Genomic DNA, 16,200 nt, shown 5'->3' with positions numbered 1-16,200 from the left:
CTTCTATATAAAAATGGTATACAAAGTATATTAGAAAAATGGAGGCAACTAATGGGGTGTTATAACCACAAGTAAAATGTGAGTCACAGTGCAATAATACAATATGGGTGATAAGTAAAATTATGCAATGTAGAAAATTACTGACTTAATTTATGAGGCTGTGATAGCAAGAGTGTACCTAAAAGCTGGGTCAAGAAGCGGGAGGGAGGAGGGGAGGGAGTGATTAGTGGTAACTTACGAGAGGAGAGTGCGGTTGCAAGCAGCGAGAGACTCATAGACTCATAGACTCTAGGACTGGAAGGGACCTCGAGAGGTCATCGAGTCCAGTCCCCTGCCCTCATGGCAGGACCAAATACTGTCTAGACCATCCCTAATAGACATTTATCTCACCTACTCTTAAATATCTCCAGAGACGGAGATTCCAAAACTTCCTTAGGCAATCTAATCCAGTGTTTAACTACCCTGACAGTTAGGAACTTTTTCCTAATGTCCAACCTAAATCTCCCTTGCTGCAGTTTAAGCCCATTGCTTCTTGTTCTATCATTGGAGGCTAAGGTGAACAAGTTTTCTCCCTCCTCCTGATGACACCCTTTTAGATACCTGAAAACTGCTATCGTGTCCCCTCTCAGTCTTCTCTTTTCCAAACTAAACAAACCCAATTCCTTCAGCCTTCCTTCATAGGTCATGTTCTCAAGACCTTTAATCATTCTTGTTGCTCTTCTCTGGACCCTCTCCAATTTCTCCACATCTTTCTTGAAATGCGGTGCCCAGAGCTGGACACAATACTCCAGTTGAGGCCTAATCAGCGCAGAGTAAAGCGGAAGAATGACTTCTCGTGTCTTGTTTACAACACACCTGTTAATGCATCCCAGAATCAAGTTTGCTTTTTTTGCAACAGTATCACACTGTTGACTCATATTAAGCTTGTGGTCTACTATGACCCCTAGATCTCTTTCTGCCATACTCCTTTAGACAGTCTCTTCCCAGTCTCTTCAGTGTGAAACTGATTGTTCCTTCCTAAGTGGAGCACTTTGCATTTATCTTTATTGAACTTCATCCTGTTTACCTCAGACCATTTCTCCAATTTGTCCAGATCATTTTGAATTTTGACCCTGTCCTCCAAAGCAGTTGCAATCCCTCCCAGTTCAGTATCATCTGCAAACTTAATAAGCGTACTTTCTATGCCAACTCTAAATCATTGATGAAGATATTGAACAGAGCCGGTCCCAAAACAGACCCTGTGGAACCCCACTTGTTATACCTTTCCAGCAGGATTGGGAGCCATTAATAATACTCTCTGAGTACGGTTATCCAGCCAGTTATGCACCCACCTTATAGTAGCCCCATCTAAATTGTACTTTCCTAGTTTATCTATAAGAATATCATGCGAGACCGTATCAAATGCCATACTAAAGTCTAGGTATATCACATCCACCGCTTCTCCCTTATCCACAAGGCTCGTTATCCTATCAAAGAATGTTATCAGATTAGTTTGACACGATTTGTTCTTTACAAATCCATGCTGGCTATTCCCTATCACCTTCCAAGTGTTTGCAGATGATTTCTTTAATTACTTGCTCCATTATCTTCCCTGGCACAGAAGTTAAACTAACTGGTCTGTAGTTTCCTGGGTTGTTTTTATTTCCCTTTTTATAGATGGGCACTATATTTGCCCCCATCCAGTCTTCTGGAATCTCCCCTGTCTCCCATGATTTCCCAAAGATAATAGCTAGAGTCTCAGATACCTCCTCTATTAACTCCTTGAATATTCTAGGATGCATTTCATCAGGCCCTGGTGACTTGCAGGCATCTAACTTTTCTAAGTGATTTTTTACTTGCTCTTTTTTTATTTTATCTTCTAAACCTACCCTCTTCCCATAAGCATTCACTATATTAGACATTCCTTCAGACTTCTCAGTGAAGACCGAAACAAAGAAGTCATTAAGCATCTCTGCCATTTCCAAGTCTCCCTTTACTGTTTCCCCCTCCTCACTGAGCAGTGGGCCTACCCTGTCCTTAGTCTTCCTCTTGCTTCTAATGTATTGATAAAAAGTCTTCTTGTTTCCCTTTATTCCCATAGCTAGTTTGAGCTCATTTTGTGCCTTTGCCTTTCTAATCTTGCCTCTGCATTCCTGTGTTATTTGCCTATATTCATCCTTTGTAATCTGACCTAGTTTCCATTTTTTATATGGCGCCTTTTTATTTTGTAGGTCACGCAAGATCTCGTGAAGACTCTGAAGCCCTGTAGGGTGAAGCCCAGAGCATCAGTCTTCAGGAGCTGCGGGCTGGAGGTACGGGAGACAAGAGCAGCTGGAGCGCACTTAAGGGGAGTCTGGGAGCAGCAAGAGGGGAGGGCGCTGAACATGTAAGTGATGGGAAGGCACGTGGAGAATGGGAGAGACGGCTGAGGGAAGAAGCAGGTTGCAGCAGCGGGGAACACTTCAGGGAAGTTGCGGAGCAGCGGGGTGAAGACAAACGGAGCAGTGTGATGGTGATCTTCGGTAGGGGAGGGGCAGCGGAGGAGTGGGGGCACGAACACAGGGGATACAGGGAGAGGCAGCAGAGAGGTGTAAAGAAGGGCTAGAGGGACACCCCAAAAAAAGGGAAAGAAGCGGCAAAGGGTTTGAGAAGTTACACGGGCGGGGGGGAGCAGCAAGGGGTTACCACAGGGAGACACAGAGAAGTACACAGAGCGGGAGATTGGAGCTGGGGAAAAACAGACACGAGAAAGTTCAGGGAGAGATTGGGACAGCGGGAAGACGAATTCAAGCAGTAAAAACCTTATCTATCCTCTAACTTAATTAAACTTATATAAATTACAAGCAGCTTATACAAAGTAATAAAACAGGTACAGAATACAACCAGGCAATGGTTTTTTTAAATCTATCTTAATCAACCACTAGGCAAAACAACAAATATCACAATTCTAAGCAAACTATAACAAGCAACTATACAGAGCAACAAAACAGCAAACTATAACAAGTCAGGTGAAACTTACAAGCTCTACAATCTTAGCAAACTATGACTTATTAAACTAAAAAGCAAAACCTATGGTGCACCTTATGCTATGGGGAAGTCACAGAGGGCAGAGTGGTATGTGCCCAGGATACAGCTCCCAAGGCAGCCCCCAAGAAAGCCAAGGGATGGTGGCTGCAGCAGTGGATACAGCTGAAAGCAGGGAGCAGAGCTTAGCAGTGGCACAAGCTTATTTTTAGCAGCAAAGCGCTGCGGAGTTTGAGAGGTTTTAAGACACAGACCAAGGTTTAGCTTGAGTCTGTGTGCTAGGGAAACAGAGCCAGCAGCTAAAGTAATAAAATAAAAGTATGGAAAGTTTTACAGAGGGATTCTTACCAGTCCCCAAGGCAGCATCAAAGGCAGAAGCAGCGGTAACATCAGAAGAAGCAAGGAGGGCTAGGTATGGTCTTAATAATCAGGAGATCTCTCAGGTAGCAATTCGTTCTTTGTGGGGGGGTTTAAAAACTGGGGGTACGCTCAAAAATAAAATGAGAGCGGAGAAAGAACCCCCCAAAACCCCTGTCTGATCAGACCAGGCAGCAATGCAGGAACCTTTCTGATGTTTGTTTCAAAAATGTCTGTTTTTAAAGGCAAACTTAGGCAGTTTCCCGCCAGTGATCCTGATAGGCTCCCTCTGTCACAGGGGAGGAGGCACAGGGAAAAACTGCAGGTGAGCACAGAGACATGCCTGGGCAGAGTCCTGTGCAATAGGTGACTCAAAAGCACATGAGGCCTATGACTCATGCCCAAGATCTTAAAACACAATAGTTCTTGCAGCTCTGGACATTGCCTGCCCTACACCAAGCCCAGGTTCAACAAGGTGATAACAGGACTAACCCTTTGAACAGGGCAGTGGTCCCACTTAGCATGCAGCACAAGTGGCCATCCCTTTGAGAAGGGCAATGGCTCTCGGTAAACAACTTAAGGGTCCCTCCCTTTGAGAAGGGCAGTGGCCCTGGTAAACAACTTAACAGCCAGGGAAGGGCGGCCACAGGAGGAGAACAAAAACAAAATGGAGTATGGGGACAGCTGTAAGAAACAAAATGGAATAGGGGGATAGCTGTAACAGACATTACTGACCCAACAAGATGCCCTCCTGGTTTCAACCTGCCATGCAGACTGTGGACCACATTGAACCTCATCTGAACAAACCCTGAAAGATGCAGCTATTTGGTGCACAAGTGGAAAACCAAAGACTCCTCTTCTTGTGACTGTAGTTAGAAGATCTAAACCATCAAACACCTCGTAACTCAGTGACCCAAACGGATTTAAAGATGAATTGGATGATACCGAGAACATCACAGAGGAAATCTTGGAATGGCTGGCTTATGGACTGAAAACTGCATCTACAGAATGTTGCTCTGCGCATGTCATACACGCGAAAGAGAGAGAAAGAAAGTCCACTTACCTCTGTAGGCTGGACCCACGTTCAAGGGAGCCCATGGAGGAACATAATGAAAGATGCTTTACTCCCAGTGGTGCACCTGCACAGCCCACCTCACAATCTTACCTAAAGTGTGTAACAGTCAGCAAGTAATCATGTGTTTGCTTTAGTAGAAATATCTAGATTTCAAGCAATGGTATGCCATTCACCATCTCTTGATTTAATAGCAGCAATATACAATGCCTGGGTGAAGTACCCTACAATAGGAGCAAATAGAATATCAGAATTTATTTGCACAATGCTACATGCATCGGTTATGTACTTTTTTTTTCAGAATCCACCAATTCCATTTGCAGGTGTAATGTTAAACCAGAGAAATGCATGTTATGAGATTCAACTAACCGAAAAAGGCAACTTGTCCTTGGGGAGTTGGTGTTACTGGAGAGGGGGAAGGGGAGCAATTGGACTAGGAAGAGAACTGGAAGTACAGAATTCCCAGGGATGGGGAGGTGGAGGAAAAGGAGAAGAGGAAGGAAGATAGAAGGAAAAATGTAGAAAATTCTCTCATACATGTTATGAGAGGAATTGAAAACTGTACACTGACCTGTACCCTTTGATGAATGTTGAACACAGGAACTCCAGGTGGTTCTGTGGTACATGAGGGCACAGCTCCCTTGAGCTCCTGAGCTGCCCCACACCATCTAGCTCCATCCACCCCAAAGACCACTACTTTTAAAATACAAAGCCTCTAAATGCCATCAGGACACCCTAAATTGTCTGTAAGCTCCTCAGGCAGCAAACCATTGAAAAAGGCTGTGATATCCCCTTCTCAGACAATATGCCCACAAAGGAGGAGAGTGGAGCTGTTATAGCCTGATTGAAAAAGGCTGCAGATGTCATGATGGCAATTAAAGCCACTAAATCCAGAATGCAAGCTACAATTTCATCTATTGGCTCTTCCTTACTAAATCTGTCTGGATATGTAACTAGGCTGATCAGAGAGCAAGGGTGAAAAATTGGGTTGGGGGGTAATAGGAGCCTATATAAGAAAAAGACCCCAAAATCGGGACTGTCCCTATAAAATCGGGACATCTGGTCACCCTATATAACAGAGACGAATGGTACATATCTGCCACTGAAGATGAAATCCAAGGTCTGCATACTCAAATTCAGCATAATATCAATGTGATCAACTCCCTGAAAGCAAAAATTGAAGACCTTGAAGGGAGATCATGGCATAATAACTTGAGAATTATGGGCTGAGCTTTCTGTATTTCCAGGGTGGTGATGATATTTTCTTGATCCCCCAGAGATAAGCCATTATGCACCTCATTCCAATTCACCTTTGTTTATCCTTTTAGTTCTTTCTGGAGGGTAAAATGCCCTGCTTCAAAAATATCCACCAGAAGAAGTCACTGCCTCAGGAGGATCCTGGGGACTTTGATTTTCAGCTGTTCCATCAGGAAGCTGTCAGAAAGTGCAGTGCCCTCTGGATGTAAAATGTGGCAGGGATTATGTGAGATCTCCCCTGCTGCTCGACTGAGCACTACCTAAATCCTGTAGTGGACTTTTTCAATGGAGGAAAAGAACTTCTGGGTTGTGACATTCTTCTTCACTGTTGCTAGGATAACATACCTATTCTCTTGTCAATACAGCAGGCTGCAGCCATGCTCCAGTGCCATACTAGCTGAATGGATCCCAGGAATGGAATTATTTCCTGGCAGTGCTGTCTGAAAGATTTAAGATTTTGCTGAAATGATGCCCCATAATCACAACGGAGAGTATAGTCAGACTACATATGCCCAAATTACTGCTTTGTTCTGTATGGTGTTCAAATGTGTTCACTTTACCCTTCCTCGCTTACCTCCCATTCCCTCCTCTCTGCCCCCCTTTATTCCCCTTCTTCTTAGGAAGAGGTCAAGTAGGGGACCTCAGGACAATGTTGGTGGGATGTTGGAGATTAATAAAAAATATATATTATGTGTAATAGGGGCCTTGTTGGATTAGGTGTCCTATTGGTTAGCATCCCCTAGTGCCACCTTCCGGTGGGTAAATCTTGGAGTCCTAGTTCTACTTTAATCAAAGGTGTGGTGAGGTGGTTAGGTTGTTTGGATCCTTCCTGTAGTAGGGGCAGTGTTAGGGGAATCCAGTCCTACCCACTCCACCAGGGTATGACCCAAGGCCCTAGGAGAGCCAACAGTGTCTGGCCCCCAAAGGTGCCCTCTGAGTTACCCTCCCTGGGTCACTTAGAATCATAGAATCATAGACTTTAAGGTCAGAAGGGATCATTATGATCATCTAGTCTGACCCCCTGCACAATGCAGGCCACAGAATCTCACCCAACCACTTGTGTATCAAACCTGTGTCTGAGCCATTGAAGTCCTCGAATCACAGTTTAAAGACTTCAAGGTGCAGAGAATCTTTCAGCAAGTGACCCGTGCCCCATGCTGCAGAGGAAGGCGAACCCCCCCCCCCAGGGCTTCTGCCAATCTGCCCTGGAGGAAAATTCCTTCCCGACCTCAAATATGGCGATCAGCTAAACCCTGAGCATGTAGCGCAAGACTCACCAGCCAGACACCCAGGAAATAATTCTTTGTAGTAACTCAGATCCCATCCCATCTAATATCCCATCACAAGCCATTGGGTATATTTACAGCTAGTAGTCAAAGATGAATTAATTTCCAAAATTAGGCTATCCCATTATATCATCCCCTCTATAAACTTATCAAGCTTAGTCTTGAAGCCAGATATGTCTTTTGCCCCCACTACTCACCTTGGAAGGCTGTTCCAGAACTTCACTCCTCTGATGATTAGAAACCTTCATCTAATTTCAAGTCTAAACTTCCTGATAGCCAGTTTATATCCATTTGTTCTTGTGTCCACATTGGTACTAAGCTTAAATAATTCCTCTCCCTCCATGATATTATCCCTCTGATAAATTTATAGAGAGCAATTATATCTCCCTTCAACCTTCTTTTGGTTAGGCTAAACAAGCCAAGCTCTTTGTGTCTCCAGGTTTTCCATTCCTTGGATCATCCTAGTAGCCCTTCTCTGTACCTGTTGCAATTTGAATTCATCCTTCTTAAACATGAGAGACCAGAACTGCACACAGTATTCCAGATGAGGTCTCACCAGTGCCTTGTATAATGGTACTAACACCTCCTTCTCTCTACTGGAAATACCTCGCCTGATGCATCCCAAGACCACATTAGCTTTTTTCACAGCCATAATCACATTGAGGGCTCATAGTCATCCTTTGATCAACCAATACTCTGAGGTCCTTCTCCTCCTCTGTTACTTCCAACTGATGCCTCCCTAGCTTGTAACAATAGCTCTTGTTATTAATCCCTAAATGCATGTTCTTGCACTTTTCACTATTAAATTTCATCCTATTACTATTACTCCAGTTTACAAGGTCATCCAGATCTTCCTATATGATATCCCGGTCCTTCTCTGTATTGGCAATACCTCCCAGCTTTGTGTCATCTGCAAACTTTATTAGCACATTCCCACTTTTTGTGCCAAGGTGAGTAATAAAAAAAATTAAATAAGGTTGGTCCCAAAACCAATCCCTGAGGAACTCTACTAGTAACCTCCTTCCAGCCTGACATTTCACCTTTCAGTATGATCCGTTGTAGTCTCCCCTTTAACCAGTTCCTTATCCACCTTTCAATTTTCATAGTGATCATCATCTTTTCCAATTTAGCTAATAATTCTTTATGTGAAACCATATCAAATGCCTACTGAAATTGAGGTAAATTAGATTCACTGCATTTCCTTTGCCTAAAAAAAATCTATTACTTTTTTGAAGAAGGAGATCAGGTTGGTTTGGCATGATCTACCTTTTGTAAAACCATGTTGAATTTTGTCCCAATTACCATTGACCTCAATGTTCTTGACTACTTTTTCCTTCGACATTTTTTCCAAGACCTTGCATACTACAGATGTCAAACTGACAGGCCTGTAGTTGCCTGGATCACATTTTTTCCCTTTCTTAAAGATAGGAACTATGTTAGCAATTCTCTAGACATACGGTACAACTCCTGAGTTTACAGATTCATTAAAAATTCTTGCTAATGGGCTTGCAATTTCATGTGCCAGTTCCTTTAATATTCTTGGATGAAGATTATCTGGGCCCCCTGATTTCGTCCCATTAAGCTGTTTGAGTTTGGCTTCTACCTCGGATGTGGTAATATCTACCTCTATATCCTCATTCCTATTTGTCATCCTACCATTACCCCTAAACTCCTCATTAGCCTCATTAAAGACTGAGGCAAAGTACTTGTTTAGATATTGAGCCATGCCTAGATTATCCTTAACCTCCACTCCATCCTCAGTGTTTAGTGGTCCCACTTCTTTCTTTGTTTTCTTCTTATTTATATGGCTATAGAACCCTGGGCTGCCCGGAGGGAGGAGCAAGTGGGGCAATGTGCCCTAGGCCCCGCAAGGGCCCCTGGAGCGAGATCCTTCACTTGCTCCGGAGGCCCTGAAAAACTCTTGCAGGGCCTGGGCCCCCAGAGCTTCTTCCGCTCCGGGTCTTCGGTGGCAATTCGATGGCAGGGGAGGTCTTTCCACCCCGGGACCCACTGCCAAAGTGCCGGGTCTTCGGCAGCAGTTTGGCGGCAGGGAGCCCCCCACCGTTGAAGACCCCAGGCCCCCTGAATCCTCTGGCCAGCCCTGATAGAACCTTTTACTATTGGTTTAAATTCCCTTTGCAAGGTCCAACTCTACATGGCTTTTGGCCTTTCTAACTTTATCCCTACATGTTCTGATCTCAATAAGGTAGTTTTTCTTGCTGATCACTCCCATCTTTCATTCCTTGTAGGCTTTCTGCTTTTTCTTAATCACCTCTCTGAGATGCTTGCTCATTCAGCTTGGTCTATAACTCTTGCCTATGATTTTTTTCCCCCTTTCTTGGGATGCAGGCTTCTGATAGTTTCTGCAACTTTGACTTGAAGTAATTACAGGCTTCCTCCACCTTTAGATTCCCAAGTTCTTCAGTCCAATCCACTTACCTAACAAATTTCCTTAATTCTTTCATTTTGAAATGAAAAATCCTAGTCACAGATCTATTTTTGTTTATACTTCCATTTAGTTTAAACTGTATTAGCTCATGATTGCTCGAACCAAGGTTGTCCCCTACAACCATTTCTTCTATGACGTACTCACTACTCACCAAAAGCAAATCTAAAATGGCATCCTCTCTTGTTGCTTCAGCAACTACTTGGTGAAGGAATCCATCAGCTATCGCATCTAGGAAAATCTGAGCCCTATTATTATTACTAGCACTTGTCCTCCAGTCTAAATCTGGGAAGTTAAAATCTCCCATGATCACACAATTCCCATTAGTATTTACTTCATTAAAAACATTAAAAAGATCTCTATCCATATCTAAATCAGATCCCGGCAGTCTATAGCACACTCCAAGAACTATCTCAGGGGAGGCTCTAGTAGCTTTCTTCCCCAGTGCGATTTTTGCCCAAACAGACTCTGTCTTATCCATTCCATCCCTCCTTATTTCTTTACAGTCTATCTCATCATTGATATACAATGCTACTCCACCACCTTTGCTCTTATTTCTGTCTTTCCTAAACAGCACATACCCTTCAATACCTGTACTCCAGTCATGACTACAATTCCACCATGTTTCTGTTTTCCCTATAATATCTGGTTTAACTTCCTGCACCAGTAACTCTAGTTCCTCCATTTTGTTACGTAGGCTCCTTGCATTGGTGTACAAACATCTTGATTCTTGCTGTTTGGCTTCACTCACATTCTTTACCTAATTAGGCCCAGACGTTCTACCGCCAGTATCACCTATTAGAATTGTATCTACAGTACCCTTCCTCCGTATGTCCATTCTGCTACCCATGACCGTATCCTTTCTTGCTTCGTTTTCTTTCCTCTCATTGTTAAAATCTGGCGTGGCGATTACCTGGACATCTCCCAACCATCTCCCCCCAATTCCTAGTTTAAAGCTTTCTCAATCAGCTATGCCAGCCTCCATCCTAGAAGTCTATTTCCCTCCCTACTCAGGTGAAGTCCATCCCGAGAGAACAGTCCATGAATGCCTCCCAGTGGCCATACATCCCAAAGCCCTCCTTATAGCACCACTGCCTGAGCCATCTCTTGATCATCATAATCTTGTCACTTCTTTGTTGCCCTTCTCTAGGAACAGGCAGAATCCCACTGAAGTTCACCTGACCCTTGATTTCCATAAGCGTCTTCTCCAACCTGGCATAGTCTTCCTTGATATGTTCCTGTGAGAATCTAGCCATATCATTTGTTCCCACATGAAGGACAATCAGCAGATTCTTTCCCGCTCCCATTAGGATTCTCTTCAGCCTCAGGTCCACATCCTGTATCTTAGCACCTGGCAGACAGCACACCCTTCTGTTCTCTGGATCAGCTCTGGTTACAGGCATGTATATTCTTCTCAGTAAGGAGTCCCCAGTCATGTAGACCTGCTTTTTCCTGGTGTGATTCTCTGGTCTATTCCCTGTTCCCTCTGGCTGCAAGTCCTCTCAATTCCTATTCACCCTTGCAATCCTCTGCAACCCATCCCGTATCCTCCTGGGGCTCATGTTTGGTGTCGTCTCCATTGACTCTTCCCCTCTCCTTATAGGGCTAGCTGCTCTTCTCTTCTTCCTTGCCCTCTCACCTTCAGTGACCACCTGCTGTGCCCCTTCTTCGTTTTCCAACTCCACAAACCTTTTCCTGACTTCTATTGCTCCTTCACTAGCCCGTCTTTTCCTCTGCCTCCTTCCTTCGCTTAGTCACATGCTTCTACCGTCCACTTTCCTCACACAGCAGTCTCCCCTCAGAATTCTTTGGTTCTGCTTCATCTGCAAGTCTGAGCTTTTCCCTTTGGCCTCATCATGTCTATGCTCCATCATCCACTCGAACCCCCTTCTAAACTCAACCAGAGTTTCCACCTGCATCTCCAGTCCTTGGATCTTATCTTCCATCAGCTCTAGCAGGCGGCAATTCATGCAGATAAAACTCTTTTCAAGTACCCCCTCCAGGATCATGTACGTGCTGCAGCTTCCATGTCCAGTCATCTTCACTGTGTCTTCCACTGCTTGGATCACTACAACGGCTGCCTCTGTATCAGTCATAGGCTTCCCACCTAAATCCTGTAAATCTGGGAAACACAAATCAACCCAAAACACCACCCACAGCAAAACAAACCCCCAACATCCTACCACCTGCTTCTCTCTCTCAGCTGCTGGTCCAAGATAGGACAAACAGAAAAAGAAAAGGCAACCATGCCATCAGTCCCAGCTGGGCTCAGTATATAGTCCAGTTTCCTCATGGAGGCTTCTCGGGTGCCTTTGTCAGGGTAGGTCTGTCCTCCTCTCTCATCTCTTCCCTTCCGAACTGGGTTGCTCTCTTTTCAACCCTTTTTCCAGTTGGAGCAAGCTCTGTCTTTTAATCCCTTCTGGTCCAGTGTGAGGTTTGTATACCCCAATTGCAGATGCAAACATTAAATTCAAAGAACTCCAAATGGACTTATGAGTTAGGGTCACTATGAGTTAGGCTCACTATACTATTTAGACATCAACCTATTTGCTGGATCTAGTTCTTGTTTCTTTTTTTTAATCTCATGTTATAGTTGGGCTTTAGGAGCTTCCTTGTATATCTGTTGAACCCTCTCTGTTAACAGATACTCCTTGTATATTGTTGCTTAAATCCTCAAATGTGTGGGCTGTTACTGATCATGCTTGGAATATCAGTGGGCTGACCAATGCAAGTATTAGATTTCTTGCCTTCCAGTAGCCTGACTGCAGGACTCGAATCTGAATGTTATTATTGAATCTTGGGCTTATTTTTTAGAGGGGATATTATTTCCTTTGTTAGGTCAACCATGATGAGAGGATATTGTTATATGAGTCAAGATGGGGGTGAGGTACTTGGCCTCAAAGTAGAGATTTGCATGTCTACCCCTCCTGAAATATTGTGTTATAAATTGTTAGTTATTATTTAGTTTGTTGATTTTTATTATTTCCTTTCTCAAAATATGTATGTTCCTTTTTTCTTCCCATAGCTGTTTTCATTTTCTTCTCATTGTTAACCTTTTATCATGGTCCACTGGAGAGGAGTATTTTGGCCCTGAACTGTTGGAGTTCTGGAATCATGTTGGATGATCTTGGTAATTCACCTAAATCCATAGTTCCCTCACCTTTAGAATGCTGTGTAGGGGAGGTCTGGCAAAAGGTATCTGAACAAATGTGACACTGTACTTCCTGCTTGTTGCTAGTTAACTGTATTCAACATTCTTGAGTGTGGTATGTTCTTTTGCTAGTAACCAGTGCTCCTGACAATCAGGTGTGCCTCTGGGAATGTGAAGGGATTAAATAATCCAATTAAAACAGAAAAAATATTCAGTGCTGAAAAGAGATAAGATTAAAGGGGCCATGCTCCAGGAGACACACTTGACAGAGACTGAGGCTGCTAAACTTCAGAGATTGGGTTGAGGCAGTAGCCCATATATGTTATCATTCGAAAGCAAGGGGCATAGCGATCATATTGCACAAAAAATGTAGTATGAAAATTATGGATACTAGGACAGTTAATGATGTTATCATCAAGACTGACACTGAGAACTTAGTTGTTTTTGCTAATGTCTGTGCTCCTAATTGTGACAATCCTGAATTTTTTTCATGCCTTTTTTGCTGACCTGAGTGACACGAGAATTCCTCCCTTGTTATTGCTGGTGACATTAATGATGTATGTGATCCTGTTTTGAACAGGTAAGCACCCTTCTTCCATAGGAATTCCAACGCAAGATAGGTGTTCCAAGCTTATAGGGAGATTTGAGTCTGCATGCTATTTGGAGGTTGTGTTGTCCGAGAGCCAGGGATCAAACTTTCTTTTCTACAGGACTCTCTAGCTTCTCTCATCTAGAGTACTTTTTAGTAAGCCATGATTTAACTGAAAATGTAGTAGATTGTCATATTGATTGAAAAATTGCCATGTCAGATCACGCTAATGTCTTTGGCCCTTGTTGGATACACCCTACTTACCTACTTGGCAACTTTGTACATTCTTACTCTCTGATTCTGCCTGTATAGCATATATACAACAGGAGCTTGAGTTTTTATAAGACTAATGCTCTGATAGCCCCACCTTCTGTAGTTCCGTGGGAAATCACCAAGACATTTATTCATGGGCATATTATTGGATACACATCCTTTAAAAAATGCTAAATTAGACTCCCTAGCAGTGGAAATCAAAGTTCTTGGTGAGGTGTATGCTCTGGCCTCCTTCCTGGAGAAACTATGGACCCTTGCTAACTTAAGATATTAGATCAACAAGCTCCATACACAGAGAGCAGAACTGTGTTTTGGGATATAGTCCATCATCTTGCCAACTCTCCAACTCATGGAAAGTTTAGTTTTCTAGAGTAACCAAGTGACTTATATTGCTTAGATGGAAGAGCAGACTGACTGCAGGAAAGCTTGGCACATCAACTTGGCTGATCTAGAAGCTAAAGAAGGGGTAACATTTCAGAGAGACCTCAGGCAATTTTGAAAATATTTGGTTTGATTTTTTAGAAATCTTTGATTAATATGTAGTGGATGGAAAATGAAATGTTGTTCTCCTTTCCCTTCGTTGCCTTCTTTCCTTTCCTATCCTTTCCTTTCTGTCTTTTTTTGCTCCCCTTATTTTTCGAGGAAAAATAACAATAAAATATAAATAAATAATAATAATAATAAAAAGAGATAGAACTCACATGGCTTGAAGAAACAGTTAGGGCTGTCAAACGATTAAAATAATAACAATTAATTGCAAGATTAAAAAGATAGTTGAGATTAATCGAGGTTTTAATTGCACTGTTAATAATAAAATATTAATAATTTATTATAAATACTTTTGGACGTTTTTTCATTTTCAGATATATTGATTTCAATTACAACACAGAATAGAAAGTGTACAGTGCTTTCTTTATATTACTATTCTTGATTACAAATAATTGCACTGTAAAATATAAACAAAATCAATAGTATTTTTTCAGTTTACCTCATACAAGTACTATAGTGGAATCTCTATCGTGAAAGTGCAACTTATAAATGTATATATTTTTACATAACTGCATTCAAAATCAAAATAATTGTAAAACTTTAGAGTCTACAAACTTTGAAGGGACATGCAAATGTTTAAGATATCTAGCATCTAGATACCTTGGAACACTGGCTACAACAGAGCCATACTTTAACTTTCAGTGACATTGTAAATAAGAAGCAGGCAGCATTATCTCCTATAAATGTAAATAAACTTGTTAGTCTTGTTTGCTCAAAGCTAGGAATGGACGACAGGGGATGGACCTGTTCTGTTCATTCCCTCTGATGCACCTCGCATTGACTCCTGATGGAAGACAGGTTACTGGGCTCGACGGATCTTTAGTCTGACCCAGTATGGCCATTCTTATGTTCTAATGTTATGTTCTTATGTTGTAGCATTTGGCTGAACAAGAAGTAGGACTGAGTGGACTTGTATGAGGTAAACTGAAAATACTACTTCTTTTTTATAGTGCAGATATTTGTAATAAAATAATATAAAGGGCGTGCTGTACACTTTGTATTCTGTGTTGTAATTGAAATCAATATATTTGAAATTGTAGAAAAACATCCATAAATATTTATAATAAATGTAAATTGGTATTTTATTATTGTTTAACAGTGCAATTAAAATTGACATTAATCGTGACTATTTTTTTAACCTAGTTAATTTCTTTTGTGTTAATTGCATGAATTAACTGTGATTAATTGACAGCTCTAGAAACAATATATATTTCAGCTCACTTCCAGACCAGCTGTTTTCTATAGCATCCACTTGGTGCTCCTTATATTTTCAGCATCTCTGTTGCATTGGAATCTATTCTCACTGAAAGAATTTGAGAAGCAGATACAATAGACCTCAGCTAGTATAATTGGCATAGTTCCACTGAAGTCAATGGAACTATGCCAGTTTACACCAGCTGAGGGTCTGGCCTTTATTTTTACTGATAAAGCATGAGACATGAATTGGATAATATCACATTACGTATTACTGAGAGCTTAAATGAAACTTTGAGAATTGAACTATTGATCACCAGGCTACCATATGAAGGCCAGTTAATGTTCCTTTAGGAAGCAAGTGACCCGAGCTATTTCACATCTCTGCTCCAGAATGTACTGATCTAATATCATCCACTTAAAACCCCCAACAATCCCAACATTTTATTTATTGCACAGTATTAGCAAGGTTTTACAACCTACTAAAGTATTTCTTCCCAGAAAGCAATCAATACATTTGCTCAGCACAAATGCACATGGAATTTCCTTTTGCAGTTGGTTTTGTTATATTTTTTAAAATGTTTAAAGTGATGCAAGTGCCTTTTAAAATTCTGACCTCGTGGTGGCAGATGACAACATGTAGCAGGGTTTTCACCATGATTTTTGCTGACAGAAACATGGGCTGACCCTTGGCACAATGCCTTTGGTGGCAGTCTTCCAAGAGGTCATTTTATGGCAAAATAAGGTGGGTTCCTTTCAAATTCCTTTCAAATATATCATGACTATTATGTACTGGCTTTGAGGAACTATTTCAAAGATCTTTAGAAATTTTATTTGGTACATTTATTAAGGCAAGTGACATAGCTGTTATCTATGAAAAGAAGTGTTTCTTTTCTCTTGCTTCATAATGTCATCCATGAAGTTTCATCCAGAAGACATGTGCTGGCTGGTGGATACCTTGCTGAATCCAAGCCATCATTTCCTGGAAGCTTAACTGAATGTTTCTTGCTTCAAGGAGTTTTC

This window comes from Gopherus evgoodei, chromosome 1, assembly GCF_007399415.2.
Source record: "Gopherus evgoodei ecotype Sinaloan lineage chromosome 1, rGopEvg1_v1.p, whole genome shotgun sequence".
NCBI lineage: Eukaryota > Metazoa > Chordata > Testudines > Testudinidae > Gopherus > Gopherus evgoodei.
Note: the sequence above shows the minus strand (reverse complement) of the source record.